General features: G+C 37.9%; 1 protein-coding gene and 1 long non-coding RNA gene across 3 annotated transcripts in view; one reads left to right on the top strand and one right to left on the bottom strand.

Annotated features, from left to right (window-relative positions):
* Positions 1-25,770, top strand: part of LOC145597023 (7-deoxyloganetic acid glucosyltransferase-like) — a 125,429-nt gene that overhangs the window by 17,507 nt on the left and 82,152 nt on the right. The gene's annotated exons all lie outside the window — the stretch shown is intronic.
* On the bottom strand, positions 364-2,852 carry LOC145598126 (uncharacterized). Of its 2 annotated transcripts, XR_014103482.1 has the most exons (3): positions 2,436-2,828; positions 780-1,187; positions 364-683 (listed from the first exon to the last, which is right to left on the bottom strand). It is a non-coding gene; the product is annotated as an uncharacterized LOC145598126 (long non-coding RNA). The 2 variants fall into 2 exon arrangements; XR_014103481.1 differs by having other exon boundaries at positions 364-1,187; positions 2,436-2,852.

Genomic DNA, 25,770 nt, shown 5'->3' with positions numbered 1-25,770 from the left:
TTCATTGACCTTCGACTTAGCATCTTATGATCATCAAACTTCAACAACGAACTGTCCAATAAACCACCTCCTTTTACTGTTTCTTAGGCAATAATGCCCTCAACATATATTTTAGTAGACTTTCTAATGATGATGTGCTTGAATTTTACTAGTAGAAAAAGGGAAATGCGCACTGGTTCAAAATCGGCTTTTCGAACCGGTTTTTAACCGGTTTAGATTTGAGGGATGCTAAAAAGTGAGATTTTTCGCACCGGTTCAGAACCGGTGGTAATTACAGTTTTTTAACCGGTGCGCAAAAGGGGTTATTGGCACTGGTTCCTATTCAGAACCAGTGCCCTTAATGGCCAAAAAAAATAAAAAAAATAAAAAAAATTTTTGTATTTTTTTCACTTAAATTGATATATAAACACTAACATATATATAAACTTACATATTTTCATTAAAAAAAGCTGTAATATTACAATTTTCGTCCAAAAAAAAAAAAAAAAAAAAAAAATACAAGGTTACACACAAAGAGTAACATACGCAGCTGCACAGTAGTAGAACAGCTGCACATAAGCAGCACCACAGCAGCAAGGAATTGCCAGTAGCAGAATAGCAGCATTATCACCCTCCATTCCTTCCATCCTCCATTATCACCCTCCATTTCTTCTTTTGTGACCACTTAACAATTTGAACAAGAACTTTCCCAAATCAGAGTAAACAAAACATAAATCAGATAAACAAAGCAAACCATTATTTGGAATAAACATTTTACAAAATAGGGCAGAGCAGAGCACCTGCATCAACAGCCTCGTCAAGGCAGAGCAGAAGTAGAAATAGCTCTAGCAGAGCAGATAGTGAAGCAGCAAAGGCAGCACAGTCGGCAGCAGGAGGGAAGCAGCATGGCAGCATATTCAAGTCATTCAATAAAGCCAAAACACAGCACAAAAAATCAAATCCAAAACTAATATAGGAACTAAAGAAGAGGAAACAAAGAGCAACTCTGAAAATTCACACTTAATAGACAGGACCTCAATTAACGCAACACTACAATTTGAACCCAAAATAAAGTAGAAGCAAGTGAGTCATTAAATAGCACCTGAAGCACTCCAAAATAGCACCTGAAGCAACCTCATTAAATAGCACCTGAAGCAACCTCAATAACTTGCAGCTTAAAGAACTCCAAAATCTTCATTAAATAACACCTGAAAGCATCGAACAATAATAAAACATAGCAGAAGTGGTAAAATTTGCAATGCACTCATTAAAGAACTCAGAAGTTGTACTCATGCTTCAAAAATACAGTACTTCAAACATAGCAGAATTGTCCATCAGGGAATCATTTTGTTCCGGTTTTTCAACCAAAAAAGGTAGAGGAGGCCTTAATTTAGTTATCACAATAGGCTATAATAAACTGTCCAAATGTGATATTTATTAATAGTTTCAAGTTTATAAATCTGAAGCCAATTCCAAAGATGCTTCTGACTATCTCCAATTTATTATATGCAAAAATAAAAAAGCAATCAACCAAATGCCTATGATATACCTGTGGATTGATTGGCAAACGCATCTGTAAGATAGCCACATAAGCAATCTGGTTTAATATCTAAGTGCCATTGACTCATGATGTAAAAGCAAAAACAGCTAGGATCTTTAGGAGTAAAGGTATAGCCTAGCACTAGTAGAATTTAAGATGGCCATGAGTGCAAAATAAAACACATTTCATGAGCAATCAGATTAGCAAAGATAGTTAAAAGCTCACACAAAACACTTATCAACAGAAGGTAATTACTAGAAAACCACAAATCAAACATAAACTAAAGCATAATAATGTAAAAGAATGGTCATCTCTTCAAAAGAAACAATGATACCAATCATTCTACTAATTCTCAAACTATAGCCATATTTATGAAATAACTAGGAATGACAATTCACTGATTCAGTCACAATACAACAACCAATTTCATCCATAGAAGAGAAACCAAAGAAGAAATTAGTTATGAATATGCTATTAAAGCTAACACAACCAAAACTAATTAAAATTGGGAAGAAATTGAACTATTAAATGCAAAAAATCAGCAAAGTAAACATTAGGGAAGCTAATTAACTCGATATTTTATACCCAAACATATAATTATTCAGCCCGACACCTAATTCTGAAATCATATAATTCCAAAATCACCCAAAAATGCAATTAATAAATCGAAAATAAACAATCAAACTCAGCTGCCATAAATCAAGCAAACCCTAAATTACAAAAAAAAAAAAAAAAAAAAAAAAATCAAACAAACCATGGGAATCTAAATGTTAGTGGAGGAGTTAATTTAATGAAATGTAAAAAAATAATAGATGACAAAATTCAAGATCTATATGTAACTAAAACCCTAAATTATCAAACAAAAAAATGTCGATCGATCTCAATGTAAGAAAAGAGGAGAGAGAAACAGGCAAACCGAGGAAGAGTGTCGACTTCCGCCGCTTGGAAAAGATCTGGCGCCGGTGAAGTAAATTACGGCGAGGTACGAAGATGAAATTACAGATCCCCTCCTTTCGTGGCTAGCCTTCTTCAATCAATGGAGCTTCGATCATCATCAACAGCATAATCATTCCACCAAGACCGTATATCACCATCAATCTGGGCCTGTTAGATTAAGCAACCGTTGATTCTCATTACGGCGGCAACCACTCCTCACTTTTGCGGCGAAGAGAGAGAGTGAAAGAAATAGAGATGTAGGATCGGTGGTGCAGGGGCCAGGGTCGAGGGGTCAACGACTCAGCGGTGGAGGGGGGCGACGGTGAAGGCAAGAATAAGAGAGAGAGAGAGGGGGGGGGGGGGGGATAGTGATAGAGAGAGATCTCTGTGGGAAAGAGGAGGCAAGAGAGAGGAAGTGATTTGAGGAGAGAGAACAGAGCCTAGACGAAAATAAAAATTAAAATAACATAGAGGGCACCGGTTAACCGGTGTCTTTGTATTACCAATATCTTTTGGAGAATTAATTAAAAACAAAAGGTGAAGGGGCACCAGTTAACCGGTGTCATTTGTATTTTTCGCACCGTATTTGATAAACCGGTGGGTTTTGCTCGGTGCGCATTTACCTTTTTCTTCTATAAGTTCACAATGATTTTGGGAACCTCTTATCATTTGTGGACATGGAAATTGACCATCAATTTTCGCACATTTTACATGGACACAAGTTCATGTCACCATCCTCAAGCCACGATACATCTAAGCGCGTGCTTACATAGGGCTTCCTTATTAAGGATCTAATCCTTGCTAAGTTTGTAATTGCAACATCAACACTCAAATTTATATGTTTTCATGCATCAAGAACTCATCCTCTTACTTAAACACGTACTTTGGATGTTCTTGATCATAATCTAACGATCTATTACTTAGATTCAAGTCGATTTGTATATTATACTTGTCATGCTCCAAGCATGCAAGTCATGTGACGATTTCCATATCGTAGCATACATGACGGATTCATTTGCAGAACTATTCCCAATTCATGTAACTTTTATCCCATCAAGTTTCCATTAGTCTCGCTAAACAGTTTGCTATATGATACGGCTGAAAGTCTCCACTAGAGCCTTTAATGTTTGACTTAGTGTGTGCCTAGCTTTATACTTAGTTCAAACACTTAGATTCATATATATGGGTTGAAAGCCTTTCCAAGTCTTTCATGTTTAATACGGTAAATGCTTTTACTCGTTCAAATATTTTATTAAGTCTGTCCAATAGATCTTAATTCCCACTATATACTAAGTATCGCCTTAACTTGGTCCATTAGTGAAAAATACTTTTAAGTATAAGAATTTAGCATTTGGTAGTCATTTTACAATAGAGTTCATAAACTTCATGTTGGACCTTACAAAATTGACTTTTGCTCCCACTAATCTTCTTATCTAAAAGAATTTCTATGTTTCTCAAGAAGCCAAACCTTTTATTGACTTTATGAGAAAACATATTGCAATTCCTATATACTTCCCTCAATCCACCAATGGATTTCTTGAGCTAGCTTTCCTATACAAAAACATGAAAAGAAACCCCCTCAAACTGGCCAAAGAAACCACTTTAGAGGGGTTCTTAAGCTCAGTGGTGTCTTAAGTTAAGAAACCACCTTTTTTAGCGGGTTTCTTCGCTCAACGTAACAAACCCCTTTTTGAGAGAAGGGGTTTTTTATAGGCATCGGAAATGATTTATTAAAAGCATTAAGGAGCCCCCTTTTTTTTTCTTCTGAAAAGGGGTTTATGATATTATAATTAAAAGACCACTTTTCAAAAAGGGGGTCCCTTTGATATGTTTGTAATTAAAAAAAAAAAAATTATTACAATATAACTATCAATTACATACTATTTCGTATATACGATAGCTATACCACAATATATACAATAACTCTAATTTTCACGCCCTTTAATATGAATAATTCAGTTAGAAATCCCATATAATTAATACTACAAGCTCAAACAAAAAAATGCATATACTCACTATTATTAACATGTAAGTATATAGTTATACACATAATTCTAAACTTTTACAATAAGTAATTATAAACCTCTAAACAAATTACAATTGTGTCCCAACAAAAATTAATATACTTCCATTGTACAGTTAGATTCTTTAAAATCCTTTGTTGAATACTAGTTTCAATCTACAAAACACATAAAACTAACCAAATTAATAAATCAAAGGTTACAACAAGTAAAAAAGAAAAAAAAAACAACTAAACTTAAAATTAATTAAAAATGAAAATAACTGAATATGGTGTCTTTTCTTAGCTTTGACCATTTTGTTTAGTGTAACATTAGTCATTGGTGCATATCTTTAAGAACTCTATAGGAAGATATGTGATCCATCATCGTTCGAGTTATTTCCAAATAGCTTCAATGTCTCCGTCAAGGTATACTATATTCTTTGTGGAGCCTATTATGAAATTCCAATTTCATAACCTTGAGATGATAACTCTTGGCTCGAGCAAGCATCACTCAATATAATCTAGACGTTTTGATATCTTGCCAAGTCAATTCTATACTTCACTGAACTTTTTATCTATTCAAGATCCAGTTTGTTTAATATTTGATAAATATAACCATATTCTTTCAAATTCTTGTGAAAAACTTAAAGTAATGAAATACTCAAGTTTTCGAACTCGATTGTCTATACCAAGTACAATAGTTCTTTTCATTGTCAATTTCAACAAGTAAGATTTGCTTGCCTTAGAACGATTCCGAATCAATCAACTTTCAAAAGTCTATCTAATAAAGCCTTGAACATGTTCTTGTTGATATGGACTATATGACTTTGCTAAATATAGTTGGAACACAAATCATAACTATGACTTAAACCTTGTAAGTTTATGTTAGAGAGTTGTTTGTTTATAATCGATCATCCTTGACTCATGACTTAACCGACCATGTCATTCCAATATAAGCAACAACTATTGTTGTTTTACTTTGAATGTGAGTCTTTCTGTGCGTAGACAGAAACGTTTGCTAATTGTGGAACAGAATAACTATTATTTGTTCCATCCTTGGTTAGAAGGGCTTTAAAACAAACTGAATGACCTTACAGCTCATGTAGCATTACTTGATATAATTTTTGCTTGTAAGTCAATGACTTAGCTTTTCTTCAATAGTTTTGAGTTCTCGAAAGTGAGACACTCAAGCAGTATCTAATACTTGGGAAGATAAGTTGCTAAGTTAATAACATGAACTCTTAGGTAGAATTGGAATATTGAATTCCTTTTCTTTGTTCCTTGTTTCCTATATTTCTTATCATACATCATCTCATAACTTTAGAGTAACTCTTTAAGTATTTTGACTTTTACACTTTGTTAGGCATATTTAAGCATCTAATTCACCCCTAAAAAATGTCCTTTTCCTTCAATTCGTACTTGAATTACAACATTAATGAGTCCTACGACTCATTATCGTATAAAACAAAAGATATGTTGGCTGTCCACTATTAACAAATTGAGTTTTACACTCAGTACTTCATGTTTCAAAACTACCTAGCATTTTGAATACATGATGTCCAACCGTCCTTTCGGGCTTAGCCATAAAAGTCATTTATGAGAAGTTGTATTTTACAAATGCCTTTTCTTTATTGAGAACTATTCTCAAAAGATTTCCTTTACCAATCAACGGAAACATAATAATTCTTATTTAGAATTCTACAAAAAAAAAATATGTGCAATGTATAACCATTTATCAAGATAACATAATAAGCTTTGAAATACATGCAATCTAACAATATTAACAAACTTATTAACTCTTTATTCAAATATAATTTGTCCCAAAAGCTTGAATAAAATTAATCCAAGACCCTTAAGATCAATACGTGTTTAAGCATGCTTTGGCTTGTCTTAAAACTTATTATCTAGAGGTAAGCAACCCAATTGCTAATAGTTCTAAACTACTCTTGGTTAATAAGTCGTCGCATCTAATGCCTCTTGAGACTTATCCCGTTTTCCACAACATCTAAGGTCTCCTTACTGATATTGTTTAGTGTAACCAAAATTGACGTGTATGTCCTACATACCTTACTTCCCTAGAAAACTGATGATGACTTACTTTAACAGAACCCATCAACGACTTTCAAAGGTTTAGTAAGTATCATTTTAAAATGACAATTTAACTCAATATTCTTTTGGACATAGGATTTCTATGATGGTTTGATTTAAGTGAACTTAACTAATCATTCAACATGAGAAATCCAATAGCATGCATTTAAATATCAAGGGCATAAATAAATAAATAATTAAATAATTAAATAAATGCTTAGTGATCCTAGTATGACCCCTTGAACTTGGTCTCGAAGCATCCAATCTTGAAACTCCAAGATCTCCTTGGCATCTTTGGCTCCGTCTTCAAAGAAACGTCGTCTTTGATTTCGCCCTAAAAGCATGCAAGTACTAGTACTAGGAAGTTATCTAAATAAACTAAGTACAAAAAACTTAACGGTACGCAGTCCGTATTTAGATTTATAAAAATACATCACGGCTTGCAGCCCCTATTTTCTGTCCTAGTCGGGCCATACTAGTCACTTTTATAAAACCTACACAGGAGCATATCTAATATACCATTCACCCATTCAATTTAAAGTGAATGGTCCATGAAAATTTTACAAGTAATACAAGTAACATCACTAAGCCACGTATCGATAAATAACGTGCACTCGTTACTAACTTAGGTCATTAATCCAATTAACAAGCCTAATTAAAACTAGTCGAGTTATTTAACCAATTATGTGAAATAAAGCACTCCCTAAGCACGTAAAACGCTTAGACTCCCAAAAACCGATTAATAACGCTCCCACTGAAACCCGCACACATATTAATTAAATTAATCCAATTAGTTTTAATTAAACTAAGAAAGTCATTTTTGTCAAAAGCGATTCTGAGAAAAATCGAGGTCGTGCCACGTTTCAATCTAAACCGGGCCCTTATGGTGCTTGAGTGGTTGCTAGACCACTCGCACTATTTAAAGCTAGCATGCTTGCTTGAGCGCTGCTAGGCAGCATAGCCGAGCCATTGTGCTGCGTGCTCGGTGCTGCCCAGTAGCCCAAGATAGCGTGTGCACTGGCTTACTTAGTGCAGCCAAGCAGCCTTCGCATGCCGCGCGCACACAAGGTGTGTGTGTGCTACTGGCGCTGTCTGGCAGTTTAGCTAGCCTCATATGCCAGCATTGGGTGCTTCCTAGCAGCCCCAGCACGTTCACGCACTTACCGCACACACTCGCAAGCAAGCACGCTCGCACATAATCACTTCTTCCCCGCCCCCGTTGCCTGCTCTCCGTCGCACACACACTCGCACACATAAGAGTTGACCCCTAGGCAGCAACATTCATGTGGGCTGCGCGAGAAGCCCCTCACTACAAGAAAAAAGATCAAAGAGGCCTGCTAGCCAAGAGGGTGTACTTTGGGCTCCAAAGCCTCGATTTTCGTGCGAGCTTTGGGATTATTAATCCCGAAAAATTCGTGTGGCAATTTTTAATTCTAAATCTAATTTTGAATTAAAATTTTGAGCATTTTGAATTAATTTTAAGTCCAACTGAAATTAATCCAAGTAGGTGCAACATTCAAAATTATTCACAAGATCCAATCTTTAATAATTTTAGGCCATTTGGAAACAATAAAATTTTTAGGGTATGCTTCATAATTAAATTAACTCATCCCATGATTAAAATAATTATGATTTTGACAAACTAACCAAATAAATTATTTAGCCATCTAATGAAAAATAATTTATTTAATTAGGACCATACAAGTTTGAATTTTTCAAACATCCAATGCAATCAAACATTTCAGACTCAAGCATGAAAATCATGAATTTCAAAATCGATTTCTAAAATCATCAAAAATTCAATCTTTGTTTATTTTAGGGTTTTAGTTATCAAGATTTAAACCACTTATCCAATAAAGTTTCAATCTTTGAACAAAAAGGAGGTTAATAATCTTAATCCAACAATAACCAAGTTAATTACAACAATCTAATTGCAACATTCAAGCAAGTTGAAGGTTTATGTGGAATTTTGATCACTCTAAATTAATCATCCAAAAATTACAAAATTTCACACATTAATTAGTGCATAGGTGCAGTAGATTAAATATGTAATCATTCACATAATCAACATTTATATGCCATAATTTATTAAGGTCTAAAGATTAGAAATTTTCTCGTTCTAAACGAAAACACGTGTTTGGGTGGATTTTGGCTTCGGAAGCCGTTTTCTAATAACTTTGTGGGTAGAGATTTATTTAGAATGCATATTACACACAAAAATCACTACTTTATGTCGAAATCTGGGTTCGTAGTCACATTCCGACATTAATTCGATTATCATCCAATAAAAATCGAAACCTCAATCTAATAAGGTGCTAATCCAGATTTTTAAATCCAATTTAAAATCCCCTTAATTAATTTAAATCGTAAAAATTAAATACAAGAGGCTTGTGATACCATTGTTGGTTTTTACAGTGTTCTAAACATCGTACAAAAACCAAAACCCGCCCCGGACCCATGTATAACTAAAACGATTAAAAGCATTTAAAATACATAATCAAATTATTAAGTTTAGAGAATATATATACCTTTGAAGAGTTCTTCACCCGACCACGAGTACGAACCTTGAAATGGGAACCTCGGGAGCGAGAACCTCAAGCGAGGTTCCTCCAACAACTTTTACCCTCATGCCCAAACTTAGTCTTGATTTAGTAGCTTAGACTAAATTACAACACGACTTAGAGTATCGTACTCAAGGTTTTCTTACTATTGATCGAGTTCCATTAGAGTCCAACTCTATTACAAAACCCCAAATTAAATGGGGCATTTAGAGAGGTGGGATCACCATCAAAAATAAAAAACTTAGTGTAGGGAATTTTTCAAACTCAACCTTTTGAGCCCCACTGTGATCATGCTTTTAGGCATGGTGGCGTCCAAAAGGGAAAGAAGCTAGAGATAAAAGAGTCACCAACAAGTTTTAGGAACTTGTAAACTGTTCACGGGTGTGAAGGTTACACCCCACTCACAATCACGGAGATTGCTAACTCCATAGTGGTCCGGAACCATGACTGGATATTCGGGGATGATGGTACGAATCCAACCTAAAAGAGATTGAACCCGCCCTAAATCGGCCTCTACTTAATTCTTATGATATTCATGTGCGCTTTTCGATAAACATACATACATCAAATTAATCCTAAGCATATTTAATCTTTGTTGGTTGATTATTAATGCACAAATAAATGTATTATTGGCGATCACTTGAATTATAATCATATTAGCCTAAAATCAATTTATTAATTATCTTATTAGGCGTGATTTCAAGTACAAATTCCCTTTAAACCTGCAAGAAGAGGCGTGATCAAGCAATAACAATAAAACATGAATAATCAAGCAATGTATAATTGACACAACAATCATCATCATAATCAAAATCATCAAAACATCATTAGTCAGATCATAGGCATGATACTAAACGGATTAATAACAAATCCTAGCATGTCACTAATAATAAAGATAAAAGTTTTAGCCTAAACATGATACTAGAAATCAACATGATATTAGAAATATTAGTTAACACCCTAAATATGATACTAGGAATCAAAATCAACACCCTATCATGATACTAGGAATTAATGTAATATTCTAAGCATGATTTCTATCAAAAGAACAATTAAGTAATCGAATTACTTACTTTAATGCCTCGTATCTCTTTTTATCAAAACAGTACAGACGTTAGTAAACTTCAAGAAAAATGAAATCAAATAAGAATTGAAATATAGATTTGGGACCAAACCCTATGAACTATCAACCTTTCACGTCGAGGTTGAAGGCAACTTCGAGGAGGGCAAGGAGTATTCGAAGCACGTGAGGGAGGTATGGTGTTTTCTTGGGAAAAGTTTCAAGGATGTGTGTTAGGACATATTTAGGCTAGGCTAAGAAAAGAATCAAGAGAGAGAGAGAGAAAGTATTAGAGAGGGGATTAGATGATGATTGTTGGTAATCGAAAACGAGGTGAAACGACCTCTATTTATAGGAAAAAAGAGGGTCGAAAGTTCAGAAAAAACGTTTCCCATCGCGGCGCGACAGCTTTGTCGCGGTGCAACAGATCCATTGCGGCGCGACAGCCTTGTCGCGGCGCGATAGTGCTGTCGCTCAGCGATGGTTTTCAAAAGGTAGAATTCGTACGGAATCTGATTTCCAATCGGATTGGGTTAACCAAATTTCCATACGTACTCTATTTTGACCGGGATTAGGATCATTGAAAAACAGATGTTTTATCCGATGTAAAATTATTAAATCTTTATCTTTTCGAAAATAGGATAAATTAGAACCTTCTAAAGGATTCTAGAAACTCAAAATAAATCCTAATGGATTTAGGATCGAAAACAACCTTCTAGATGATTTTAGAAGCTTGTAATAAACCCTAATTGGTTTAGGAATGAGGTTAAGGTTAATGGACCCTCCACATGATCATTGGGTCGCAGGTAAGACTTTGTTCGGGCTCGGTTTAGTATTTTGGCCATGACTTCTTCGTTATAAGTCGGACTGGGGTTATAATATATCGTTGGAAAGCTCTTTTCAAGCCCCATCCAACTACATAATAATTGGACCAGGATTATGGACCAAAATAGATTGGTTTGGACATTTTTATAAAGAGGACACGAAATGAATGATTTTCATAGACACGAAATGAATGATTTTGGTTTAAAACATTTAAGGAAAGGTTATTAATGGTCAAGGCTAAAGGGAATTCACAAGACTCTTCAACTCTTCACCTAAGTCGATAATCAAAGACATGAAAGGTACTCATTACTGGGTTTGGTTTTTGGGGAGACACAATCAGGTGTCTACAGAAGCCCCCACTTTGACAGAGTTTGGAGAAACGTATGTTTCGAAAACAAAAGTCAAAGTAAGTCGATAGGGACAGAAAATGATTCAGAACGTTTTGCGATCCTAAATCATTCTTTTTAACACCGATACCTGCAGAAAGCGTTCATTCTACAAATAAATGAGTTAAAAAACGCGTATCTTGCACCGTCGGGTACACATCTCTGCGCGACATCAATTTGCTGAATCAAATTTGCTTTGCTTGGCAAACTCCACAACTTAGGGAGCGCCATCGAAGATCGCGGTGCTTCGCTATCTTCAAATTCAAGTGACAACCTCCACATCTTAGGGAATGTCGTCGAAGATCGCAGTGCTTAGCCATCTTCAGATCAAAGTGACAACCTCCACATCTTAGGGAATGTTGTCAAAGATCGCTGTGCTTAGCCATCTTCTGATCAAAGTGACAACCTCCACATCTTAGGGAATGTCGTCGAAGATCGCAGTGCTTAGCCATCTTCAGATCAAAGGGGGACAACCTCCACATCTTAGGGAATGCTGTCGAAGACCACTACTCCTGAGCCGTCTTCAAATTTTCTCGCCTTCACTCCTGGAAGTGGTATCTTCTCCATCTTTGGAAAGTCTACCGTAAAAACCTCATCTCTCAAGGTCTTACCGAGTTTCAAATTGATTTTCGTAGAAATCTTCAATCTTAGGAATTCTTTGTGATTATGCTCAATCACTGCTCAATCAATTTTCTCAGCCAATGCTTAGGCGTGCTCAACCAATGCTTAGGTGTACTAAAGTGTGCTTAACCAATGCTTAGGTGAATTCAAATGTGCTTAGCCAATGCTTAGGCGTTCTCAAATGCGCTTAGCCAATGCTTAGGCATTGTCAATCAATACTCAAATGTATTCAGCCAATGCTTAGGCGTACTTAATCAATCAATAAGATGATCGTCATCAGTCCGACCATCAATTAAGATTGTAATCAGGTCGATTACTATTCACAGGTGTGATTTCAAAGGTGTTCACTCAATGTGTAATCAAAATGTGATCGTCATCATGCCGATCATCAATTAAGTTGTAATCCGGCTGACTACTAATCAAATCATTTATCGCTCATCACGATGCTCAAAAGGCTCAAATGCTCATCAAGAGGCTCAAATGCATAATCATCTGCTTTGGAAAGAATCGATTGCTCATCACGAGGCTTGAGTAGATAATTGTTGTCCAACAAATCGATCTGCAGGAATTCAAGTCCGACGTGCCATGTCAGGTTTCATCGCGCGGCGATAGTGTTGTCGCGCCGCGTTAGTGTGTATCGCGCCGCGTTGTTTCTGTCGTGCTGCGCTGGAATCAATGTCAGACTCATTCTACCCGTTCAGCTTTATTGATGTTGCTTGTGCCTTTTTGCTCAATCAAATCGCCTCAAATCTCTTGTAAAAGTTGCTCGCCCGCTAGGGACTTAGTGTACCTGCATCTATATTTTGGACTATAGGACTTGGCTCGTATTTATAGCTTTCTTGAGGTTGACCCAAGGCTTGGTGTACTCAACTCATTGTGGTTGATTGGCTTAAGGTTGACTCAAGGCTTGGTGTTCTTAACTCATTGTGTGACTCAATATACTTAACTTGACTCGATGGGTTATGACTTGATGTGTGCAAACTCAACTCAACGTGATGACAACCCAATGTGCATGACTCAACTCGATGTGATGATTGTGTTGTGATTGTGCTCGTGCAACTCGAAAATGCATAAAAGCAAAAATTTTCCGTCATTTTTTTGTGGAGGGTACCGACTTTCTCCCGAAAAAGAAAGATGTGAAAAGGAAAAGAGGTAGAAGGTAGGTGAAAATCAAAAACGGTGAAGTTTTCGAACTTCCTCTAGATGAATCAAGAAAGCGATGGTGCATGTTGAGTGAGCTTAATCAAGTGTATGCGTTGATGTTGTATCTCATGGTGCAAGGATTGTAGCATCCTAGACTATCCCTGTTAATGACTCGATAATGAAAGTATTTGGGTAACTTAGGCGCAGAGGCTAAGTAATTCATACTTTGTGATTCGATGGTGATTATGATTATGAGTGATCTAAGATGACAAGGCATGCTTCAGGGTTGTATCAAGATTTCATGACAAAGGGTTCCTAAGGGAAGGATTATTTGGCTATGTATGTGTGATTTGTGTGAAAGTGACACTAAAGTTAGGCTGCAAAGGCTAAGGGTGTGGAAAAATATTTTGAGAAGAGTCAAATGATGGTGACTCTTAGGCTGGGTAGGCTAATGAAGTAGGGATCAAGCCCCCAAGTCTAGCTCTAAATAGATAGGGATGAGCATTGGAGATTCTTGATATGATCACGCATGAATGTGAATATGAGTGAATGCATTTTTATTACGGCCGCACCCCAATGTGAGGTTGCCTACGTATCCGTTAGGAATCAGGTCGAACGTAGCTCTAGCCAAACCTCGCACAAGTGTGCGTACACCTCAAGGAGGTCTTTCAAGGGTTGTAATGGGGTTAGGATAAAGGTTTGAAGAAGAAGGGATAAAGGCTCAAGACCCAAAATAAGCCCCCAAGGTGTGCAACCTTGCATTTGAATCTTGGTATTTGTATGCTTGAGGTTTTCTCACTTTTGAACTCTCTTTTATTTGTTTTTGCATTTGAAATTTGTATTTGAATTTTCTTTAGATAAGTTTGGCAATCCCGATCATGCGGTCTATCACTCACTTGGTATTCATATTTCTCAGGCACAGTGCCGAGCACTCGATAAGAGACGCAATCCAAGACGTGTTCATATCAAAGACATTGGAACACTTGCCCTTTTGCACACTTTTATTGCTTTTTATACTTTTTGAAATTTTGGTAAAAATCATTCAAGCTTTTTTACTTGGCTTTGAAAATGGCATAAGTTGCACACCGTCCTATCCGAAGGTTAGGTAGATGAGGGTTGAAAAAAGAAAGGTCAATCGTTAGACGAGGCTCAAAGTGTTTTATCAAGAAAGGATTGTATATTCGAAAGGGGTAAAGGCGATTTGATGTGGCTACTAAGGGTGCCTTAAATCATTGGTACACCTTGTGCTTAGCTCAGCGTGGATTTTTTTTTTTTTTTTTTTTTTTTGAAATACAGTGCAATGATCATATGCAAAGAAAGAAAATGCTCATTTTATTGAAAATGGAGAAGGAAAAAAAAAATCAAACTTATGAAATAAATCTAAGGAAGATGAAGGGTGCCTATGCTAGACTTATTGGGGTAGGGGAAATCAAAAATAAGAAAGAAATCATGAAATCTTGTCGTTGAAGCCCGCCTCGCGCTTTGTGCTTATCCTCACTCGGTCTTCTTGCTGGCTGGAGGAACGGGAAGCTTGTTATTATCAATCAAATACTGGATGGCCTCCTTTAGTTTCCAACAACTCTCGGTAGTATGACCCCTACCTTGATGGTACTTTCAATGGGCGTTAGGATTCCAGTTGGATGATCTATTTTCAGGCGCTGGATCTTGAATAGGTCCAATGGGAGTGATGAGCCCCTTGGCATGGAGACGATCGAAGGCGGTGTCATAGCTCATCCCAATAGGGGTGAACTCTTTCTTTTGTTGTCTTCTTGGTCCTTGATTGTCCATGGCTAAGACATCATTAAGATCGTAGGTGCTAACATTGTTACTAGAGTAGGTGTTTTCGAAAGAAGAAGGATTGTCGTTCTTCTTTCCTTTCCAGCCACTGTTGTTACTATTGTTAGCATCTTTCAATTTTGCAAGGTCATCTTCGATTTCAATGCCTATATTATAAACAGCTTTGAAAGTATTCAAGTTGCATTGATATTTCAAGTTGCATTGATATTTCTCTTGGAGATTCTTAATGAACATCCTTACAGATTCCTTTTCACTTAGAAATTCAATCATTCTAGCAGAAGTTTCCTTCCATCTATTGTGAAATGCAGTAAAACCTTCATTCTCTTTTTGTTTAAGAATTTCAAGTTCCCTAAGATCGGTTTCTACTTGAATATTACATTTGTATCTATCAATGAAAGCATTTGTAATAGCATCCCAAGTAGCAATTTTCTCAGCACCTATAGAGAAGAACCACTGTTGGCATACTGGTTCCAAGGAGAGAGAGAAGAGCGAGGGGAAAACCTTCTTGTCAATCCCCTTGATCTCCATGATTGTTTCAAAAGCCCTCAAGTGGAAGTAAGGGTTGTTAGTAGCTTTGAACTTAGGGATGTCATTGGCAGAGAACTTGTGCGAAAGAAGTTCCTTGTCCAGTGAGATCCCCTTAGAGCTTATACCATGGTACTTGTAATCATTGGAAATTTAGCTTAAGCTATCTTCGATACGCTTGATTGTCTCAATAGGTACTTGCTTGTTAGGGTCTTCGACTCGGGTGGTGAGTCCCTTGAGCATTTCAGCAAGTCCATTCACAGTTTCTTATCTTGTTAACTAGCTGCCATTCTTATCTTTCTTTTTGTTAGAATTGGTCTATTAAAAAGGAGTACTTGTACGAAAGTATTATCTTTGATTAAGCGTCCTTCTTTCCTTGACCAAACGCTGTGGAAAGGGAAATCATGGACACTCATTGTCAATTACTTGACTCAAACTCGATTCAACATGCATAAATGGGCCACAAAACTTTTCTTCTTAAGCATGATAGGAGCCTTGAACCCAGATGTTCTTTAGAAGGAGCTTTTTTGTCACCTAAGCGGTCTCTTATGTTAGTCTTCTCTGCACCTTTAGAGCTTGTGCTTCGAACCTTGTTCCTATCCTTTTGGATTCGACCAAGAAACCATTGTTTAAATTCCCTAGACAATGGAGGAGGAACCCTGTTAGAGACAACATTCCATAAGAGTCCTTTTCAGTAGGAACTTCAACCATTTGAGCGGAAGTTTCCCTCCACTTATTGAAGAAAAAAGTAAATCCTTCGTTTTCCTTTTGTTTCAACATCTCAAGTTCCCTGTGGTCAGTTTCAACTTGAATGTTGCACTTGTATCTATCAATGAAAGCATTTGTTAAAGAATCCCAAGAAGAGATTTTCTCTTTGTCAAGGGAGTAGAACCATTGTTGACAAACGGTTTCTAGAGATAGTGAAAATAGCGAATGGAAAGCTTTCCTATCAATTCCCTTAATATTTATTATAGTTTCGAAAGCTCTTAAATGAAAATAAGGGTTATCAGTTGGCTTGAACTTAGGGATGTCATTGGCAATGAACTTCTGCGGAAGGAGTTCTTTGTCCACCGAGACCCCTTGTGAGCTAATTCCCTGAAACTTGTAGTCATTGGAAATTTTGCTCAAGCTTTCTTCCATTTGCTCAAGCTATTGTTGTTTAGCTGGATCATTGACTTGAAGAGCGAGAGTTTTGAACATCTCGGTCAAGCTGGCCATGTTTTGCCTTAGTTCATTAACTTCCTCCTGAGACGTCATTTTCTTCGCTTTTCTTCTTTGTCGAATTGGTTTATCAAAAAGTAAGACTTGGATGAAAGTGTTGTCCTTGATTAGTCGCCCTTCTTTTCTTGACCAAGTGCTGTGGAAAGGGAAGTTATGGATACTTATTGTTAATTATTTGACTCAAACTTAATTCAACATGCATAGATGGGGAAAGATCATGGAGTATGAGGGGAATGATATGTATGAGGAAAGTGTGAAAGAAGGAAAGTGTGAGATATGTAATGTATGGAAAGATATGGAAGAATTCGGAAATAGGATGAACCCTCAACTCGAATGACGGAAAGGACGACTCATGCATGAACCTAAGACATGGTCATGGTGTGAAAAAAGTATGTACAAAGTGTGTGCTTTAAAAGTGAGTGAAAGAGGCATGCTTTGACACTTGTGTAAGACCATGGGACTATGTGCTTAGACTCAAATAAGGACTGAATACGACTTCAGTTTATTAATAAATTGGTTAACTAGACTCAGCGTGAGGACTCAGGCAGAAAACTGGACCATCGCACAAACAATGGGACTGTCGCGGCGCGCTAGAGCCATCACGGTGCGATAATGCTATCGCGTCGCGATGGACACTTGCGTGTCGCGCCACAGGTCAAACCTTTGTGTCATTACTGAAACATCAGTCTGAACCTGTTTCCAGTGTTCTATCTTAAAAGGACAAGTCTATAATCGTACTAATTAATTGATTAAGCAAAGTCCTTTAGTCATTAATTAGTTTATTTAGACTTAAACACAAGTCAAACAAACGGTTAGTGTAAACACACATGGGTCATGCACAAGCAAAAGATGCACAAGTAGTCAAATAAGCACAACATGATGCAATGAGTTTGCAACCTGACCATGGCTCTAGTTCTCTAAAGTTCAAGGATAAGGGTTAGTCAAAAGAGGGTCCATGGTTATGAGTCCAGATGCATCGCGCGGAAGCCTTACCTTTGGAAGGGTTGGCGCGTATGGATGGGACCCCGCAAGTTAAACTTGCTTCCATGGTTTGGTGAATTCACAAACTCGGATGTACCCGTCGTTGCAATGAGCGTTCGATTGGGTAGATGGAGCGTGAATTCCCAGAGGGTTATAGCCATATGTAGAACACATATGGGTTCAGAAAAGAGGGAAAAACTCAATCAGGAAGTAAAATCGAGCAAATAGTACTAAAGTCGGTCAAAGTAAGAAGGCAGATTTCTGGCTCGGTATTGGAAGAACATGGCGCGAGACAACAGGGACCATCACGAGGAGATGGCCCTGTCGCGTCGCGATATTGCTATCGCATCGCGACAGAGCCATCGCACTACAATGGGCACTGTTTTCTCAGCGCTAGTTCCTACATGCCTCAGCAGCTTTCTGTGTTCTTAGAATTTTCCAGTTTTCGCAGCGTTTTTTCGATTCTAGTTGTGAAAGATATTTCCCAAATTTCCTATGTGTAAAAAGCCTATGTTTTTGACGCATTACGGATGGTCTATCCAATGCGGACCTTTTTATGCTTATGCCACAATGTTAATCAAAATTACGCACATGAATATTTAGAACGTTTCAAGTCTCATCCACTCATTCTAAATTATTGCCAAAATAAATTTTAGGAATTAAAATAGAAATCCTCCCCAGTGGAGTCGCCAAAAAACTGTAGGGAATATTTCAAGCATCCCAAACTTGAACCCCACTGTGATCATACACTTAAGCATGGTGGCGTCTAAAGGGAAAGAAGCTAAAGCAAAAGAGTCGCCAACAAGTTTTAGGAACTTGTAAACCGTTCACAGGGTGAAGGTTACACCCCTTCACGATCCTAGAGATCGCTAACTCCATAGTGGTCTGGAACCATGACTGGATATTCGGGGATGATGGTACGAATCCAACCTAAAAGAGATTGAACCCGCCCTAAAATAGGCCTCTACTTTATTGTTCTCATATTCATGTGCGCTTTCTAACTAACATACAATCATTAGGTTAACCCTAAACCTGTTTAACCTATGTTGGTTGATTATCAATGCACAAATAAATCTATTATTGGCGATCACTTGAATTAAAATCATATTAACCTAAGCCAAATTATTAATTATCTTATTAAGCGTGATTTCAATTACAAATTCCTTTTAAACCTGCAAGAGAGGGCGTGATCAAGCAATAACAATAATACCAAGCAACATATAGACACAACAATCATCATCATCATAATCTCTTCAAAGCATAATAAGATTAGCAAGATCCTAGGCATGATACTAACATGATTAATAACAAATCCTAGCATGTCACTAGACATTAAAGATCAAAGCTTTATCCCTAACATGATACTAACATGATAGAAGAAAGTAGAAAGCAACCTAAACATGGTACTAGAAAGCAATAAAAGCATCCTAACATAATATTAGAAAGCAATAAAAGCATCCTAACATGATACTTGGAAACAATAAAGACATCTTAACATGATACTAGAAATTAATAAAATCTAAGAATGCTTTCTAAAAGAATAGAGCAATTGGATTACTCACTTTGTTGCTTTGTACCTCTTTCTATCAAAAGAATACACGCGTTAGTAACTTTAATAAAATATTAAACAATTAAATTAAATAATTGAAATAGGGATTTGGGACCAAACCCTTAGAAATTATCAACCTTTCACGTCAAGGGCGAAGGCAACTTCGAGCTTGGCTAGGTGTGTCTAAGTCTCGTGAATGCGGTATTGTGTTTTGAAAAAGGTTAGGCTAGAAAGCATGAGAGAGAAAGAAAGAATAAGCTTTGCTTAAGAGAGAGAAGAGAGATGAGAGTTGTTGGTGAATTGTTGGTGGATTGTTGGTGAATTGAAAACGGGGCATAACGCCCCTATTTATAGGGAAAACTGTTCAAAACGATAGAAAAGAGTCTGAAATCGACTCGGAGTAAAACTGCTCCTATCGCGGTGCGACAGAGCTATCGCGATACGATAGGCCTATCGCGTCCGTCGCGATAGGCTTGTCGTAGCGCGATGGCGCTGTTATGATAAAAATGCTGTACAGAGTCCTTTTTCCAATATAATTAGATAATTAGACTCCGTAATTATCATTAATTAAAATCAGATTTTATCCTTAAAACATTTGTTTTATTCCAAATTAAATTCATTATCTTTTCTAAATAAAATAAAAGTATAATTATTAATCCTAATTCCACTAGAATTTAAAAGAACCTTCTAGATTATTCTAGAAGATTAAAGCCAATCCTAATGACTTTAGGAATAATAATTAATGGGCCCTCCTCATGATCATTGGGCCGTATATAAAATTCATTTTGGACCCCAGTTTAGTATTTTGGCCATAACTTCCTCATTATTCATCGGAATTGGGTTTATAATATATCGTTGGAAAGCTCTTTTAGAGCCCCATCCAACTACACCATTATTGGACCCATATCATAGACCAAACTAAACTAGACTGGATATTTTTCATAAACAGGGTACGAAAAGAAATATTTTGGAAAACAGAAATAAATATTTTTGTTAAAAACAGGTGCATCACGAGACTCTTTCACATTTCACTTCGTTTGATAATCAATGACGTGAAAGATATTCATCATTGGGTTTGGGTTTTTTGGGGAGACACAATCAGGTGTCTACAACAGGACATAAGCAAAACAAATGTCCTAAGAAAGAAAAGAGCACAATTAAGAATGAAAATCATGTTAGACAGATTTGGATTAGGAAATCTGATTTTGCATCTGTTACTCAGGAACCCAAGGAGACCTGGGTTCCTGACACTAACGTTTGATTTTTCATGTAGGCTCTAGTGAGGGGGGAACAACACGTGGTACCTTGACAGCGGTTGTTCTAAGCACATGACTGGAGATAAATCAAGATTTCTCTCACTGGACTTTTACTATGGTGGAACTGTGACCTTTGGAGATAACATTGTTGGGTATCATGATGTCCGACATCACGCGGAACTAAAACCCATCCCATGACCCGCCCACAAATTAAAGCAACTAAAACATGCATATTAATTAACAACTTAATTAATAACATAATTAATTAACAAGAAAGAGAAAGACGGAATTACCCTTGACGCGTGCTTCGCTCACTAAGAGCTCTTACTTGAAAGCTAGCCGAGCTTCGCACTTGCGAGAGCCTTCGATGGCGTACACCCATAAGACCGACCCGTACGGCCCCTACCCCGGAGCTTAGCCGGGGCTAGACCAAGAAACTTAGAGTATTAAGAGCGAAAGTGTTCACGCCTTTGGTGATCCTTTCAAGCTCACAACTCGAAGTGATTTTCCAATTCCCAATACTTGTGTATTTATAGGGAAAATCCCTTGAACATTCCTCTCTCCCATCCATGTGGGAGAGTTGGTAAAATGCCTTTTTACAATTTAATTTTTAATTCAAAAATCAAATAAATGGCAAAGCAATCAAGAATCAACAAGTGTCACAATGTGACTAAGGGAGTAGGTGAGGACCACAAGGAGGACCACATGGCCTCCTTGCTCCCCAAGCCTTCCCTCACAAACATGCCTTCACATACACAACTAACCACACGCACAAGCCGCCAGCTGGCCACCCGAGCTTGGGCACCAAGGCACGCCTAGTTGGCTGCCTAATGCTTCGGTTGGGCCTGCTAGCTCGGCAGTATGTGCGGGCAGCCCAGCAGTGGCGCCAGCACGCACAGCACGCAGCTCGCATGCATTGCGTGCTTGCGATGCTGCTGTTATGCTTATGCTATGCTCGGCCCAGCACACCGCAGCCATGCGCACAAGGCCCAGCACGCATTGCGGCTGGCCTTGCCTGCGATGGTGCGGGCTGGCTGCTAGCTGCGCCTAGCATGCTCGGCCATGCTAGGCATGCTGAGCTTGCGGCCGAGCCTTGCCTTGCGGCAATGGCTTTGGCTAGCCATACTAGCCATCCTAGCCTTCGAATGGCTAGGCTAATACGAGGCTAGGATTTTCCCGAGCATTGACTTGTTGATTGCTTGATTTTACCGTCTCGTCGTTTCCTAAATTCGACTCGATTTCAGACGCTCGGTTTCGATGCTCCTAGCTCGATATCCGACGTTTATGCTCATAATACTCTAACGACTCATTAATTCCTTCGGATTAATTCGTCGTCACAGATTGGTTATTTGATTGGGTGTGACCCAAAGGGTTCAGTCAAGATTAATCTGTAATATTAATTATGCATTAATATTACTGATCGGAAGCGGCCTCCAGTTAGCATTCCGATCACTTGACCTCACTGAATAATTAGCTTTCTAATAATTCCGAACCCTCTATCGGAATAATACACTTGTTCGAAGGACAGTATTCCTTTCAATCTCCCACTTTTCCTTCCAAACAAGTGCGCTTTTAGTGTATAGCCTATTTCCTATGTCACTTAATGTCTCTTCATGAACTATAGGGTAAGATTATTCGTCATCCTTATTATGTCCAGAAGTGTTTCTCGATATCCGAGTTCGACTGTCAATAAGGAGAAGATTTCTAAAATTCATCTGAGCACGGCCATGCATTTTCACAGTCTCGCTCATCGAGAAGCCTTGTAAACAACAAAGACATGTTCCCTATTGTTAGTAGGGGGACATTCCCTGTCTTGCACTGTTAGCTTCTCTTACTAAGAGGACCTAGCCGCCCGAGTATTGCCGTTATAATCCCCATTTACGGCAGACGTTTGACAACATCAAAACGGACTAGTACTTAAACAAGAGAACTTACAATACTCATGGTCGAGGAAAGAGGTTCCGATAGCCATAATGAGAGGTATACTTATGACGATATTAAATCTCTTAAAGTATTCTCATAGGTCGATCCGGTAAGGTTATAAACCAATACCTGTGAAAATGATTTATGACAATCATGTCCTTGTAGCACAAGAAACGGTGCTATAAACCATACTACACACTAATCTCAAGTGGTCATTAATCGTCCAACACTTAAATGACATTGATTAGGGATAATTTTCGATTATAATATTCAATGTTCACTTAATAGGTGTTTCTTTATCCAAGACATTGTCTTAATACCCTATTTTGAATATTCTCAAAATCGAATGGACTCATTATTTAATTCTAAACCACAATTAAATAGAGATGGAGTGATAATAATTTGCAGAAAAATTAAATTACTCCAAAACCTGAATGGTTCAACATAGTGTTTTACATTAAAATATCCAAATTAATTAAAACACATAACTAGGGAAATCAAAGCCAATCTCCAACGTGCCTGATTCCCATTGCCTCAACGTGCTTGTTGTGTTTCACTTGAGGCAAAGGTTTAGTGAGTGGATCGGCTACATTGTCGTCCGTTCCAATCTTACAAATTCTGATTTCACCCTCGGATTTCCATTCCCTTATCATGTGAAATCGCCGCTTGAAATGTTTGACCTTCTGATGTTCCCTTGGCTCTTTAGCCTGAGCAATAGCTCCATTGTTGTCACAATAGAGATCTATTGGACCCTTGATGGAGGGTACAACATCAAGTTCACCAACGAACTTCCAAATCCAAACTGCCTCCTTAGCTGCTTCAGAAGCTGCCAAGTATTCGGCTTCAGTTGTAGAATCTGCCGTTGTGCTTTGCTTAGCACTCTTCCAACTAAACGCTCCTCCATTTAGACAGAATATGTATCCTGATTGCGACTTGAAGTCGTCTCTGTCTGTTTGGAAACTTGCGTCGGTGTAACCTTCAACAACCAAATCATTACTCCCACTATAGACCAGAAATTTATCCTTGTTCCTTTTGAGGTACTTAGGATATTCTTGGCCGCAGTCCAATGCGCCTCTCCTGGGTCTGATTGGTATCGACTCGTACCACTCAAGGCATACGATACATTTGGCCTGGTATATATCATGGCATACATGATCGATCTAATAAGCGAAGCATATGGAATCTGATTCATCCTTTCTCGCTCACAAAGTGTCTTTGGACACTGCTTCTTGCTTAGGGTTATGCCATGTGACATGGGTAGGTGGCCTCTCTTGGCCTCCTGCATATTGAATCGTGCTAGTACCTTATCGATGTAAGTACTTTGGCTCAATCCAATCATCTTCTTAGATCTATCCCTATAGATCTTGATGCCCAATATGTACTGTGCCTCTCCCAAGTCTTTGATTGAAAAACATTTCCCAAGCCAAGCCTTTACAGACTCTAACATTGGAATGTTGTTTCCAATGAGCAATATGTCATCGACATAAAAGATGAGGAATGCGATGTCACTCCCACTGACCTTCTTGTAAACACAAGATTCATCTGGATTCTTGATAAAACCAAACTTACTTATGGCTTCGTCGAATCGCAGATTCCAACTTCTGCTTGCTTGCTTCAATCCATAAATGGACTTCTTAAGCTTGCATACCTTCCTAGCATTGTTTGGATCGACTAAACCTTCATGCTGTGTCATGTACACAGTTTCTTCCAAAATTCCATTTAGGAAGGCAGTTTTGACGTCCATCTGCCATATTTCGTAATCGTAATATGCAACAATTGCTAGGATAATCCGGACAAACTTAAGCATTGCAACTGGAGAAAAGGTTTCATCATAATCAACGCCGTGAATTTGCCTGTAACCTTTTGCTACCAGTCTAGCTTTGTATACAAATACATTTCCATCTTTGTCGGTTTTCATCTTGAAAATCCATTTACAACCGATAGGTGTGTAACCTTCGGGTAAATCAACCAAGTCCCATACTTGATTTTCAAACATGGAGTCCATCCCACATTTCATGGCTTCTTGCCATTTTGCAGAGTCAGGGCTCGTCATAGCTTGCTTGTATGTCGTTGGCTCATCTCCATCCATAACTAGGATGTCATGATCCTCGGTTAATACAACACCGAGATATCTATCTGGTTGAGATCTTGGCCTTTGCGACCTACGTAGGGTAATGGACTGAGCATTTGCATTGTCATTTTGACTTTGCACAGTTTGACCAATGTCAACAGATGCTATTGGAGCACTTTGACTTTGTTGCTCGTCCTCTCGAACTTCATCGAGTTCGATTTTCCTCCCACTTGTCATTTTGGAAAGGTTTTCCTTCTCCAAAAAGACACAATTACGAACAACAAACACTTTGTTCTCGGATTTGTTGTAAAAGTAATACCCCTTGGTTTCTTTTGGATATCCCACAAAGAAACACTTGTCAGATTTTGGGTGATGTTTGTCAGAAATTAATCTCTTGACATATGATTCGCAACCCCAAATCTTGAGAAAAGACAACCTTGGAGGTTTCTTCGTCCATAATTCATATGGAGTCTTTTTGACAGCTTTTGACGGAGCTCGGTTCAGTGTTAGTGCCGCAGTTAGAAGTGCGTGTCCCTAGAAAGAGATAGGAAGATCGCTAAGACCCATTGTTGATCGTACCATGTCTAGCAAGGTTCGATTTCTCCTTTCGGATACTCCGTTCCATTGTGGAGTTCTTGGAGGTGTCAACTCTGAAAGAATACCATGTTCTTTCAGGTGGTCATCGAATTCAAGGCTCAAGTATTCGCCACCTTGATCCGATCGAAGGGCTTTGATTTTCTTGCCAAGTTGGTTTTCAACTTCACTCTGAAATTCTTTTAATTTCTCAAATGATTCAGATTTGTTCGACATAAGGTAGTCATATCCATATCTACTATAGTCGTCCGTGAATGTGATGAAATATCGATAACCATTCCTTGCGGGTGTGCTCATTGGTCCGCATACATCGGTGTGTATTAGGCCCAATAAGTCACCTGCCCTTTCTCCCAACTTGGAGAATGGCTGCTTTATCATCTTGACTAATAAGCATCCTTCGCAATTCTCAAACGATTGTAAGTCGAATGAGTCAAGAATACCTTCTTGTAGAAGTTTCTTAATGCGCTTGATGTTAATGTGGCCAAGACGACAATGCCACAAGTATGTCTGATTTGACTCAACGGTCTTAGCTCTTTTGGTGGTATCATTAACATTATAAACTTGTTTGTCTAAAGAAAGCACATTTGGATAAACGTGTCATGCCATAAAACAAGACTTTCAAAACAATCACTTGTTATAGTCTCGTGATCAAACTACTCGGCGTCCAACGCCAAAAGATCAAAATATGTTCGATAATAAAACCAAGATAAGT

The sequence above is a fragment of the Chenopodium album genome, chromosome 20 (genome assembly GCF_948465745.1).
Source record: "Chenopodium album chromosome 20, dcCheAlbu1.1, whole genome shotgun sequence".
Taxonomy (NCBI): Eukaryota; Viridiplantae; Streptophyta; class Magnoliopsida; order Caryophyllales; family Amaranthaceae; genus Chenopodium; species Chenopodium album.
This window is presented reverse-complemented; position numbering and strand designations above follow the sequence as displayed.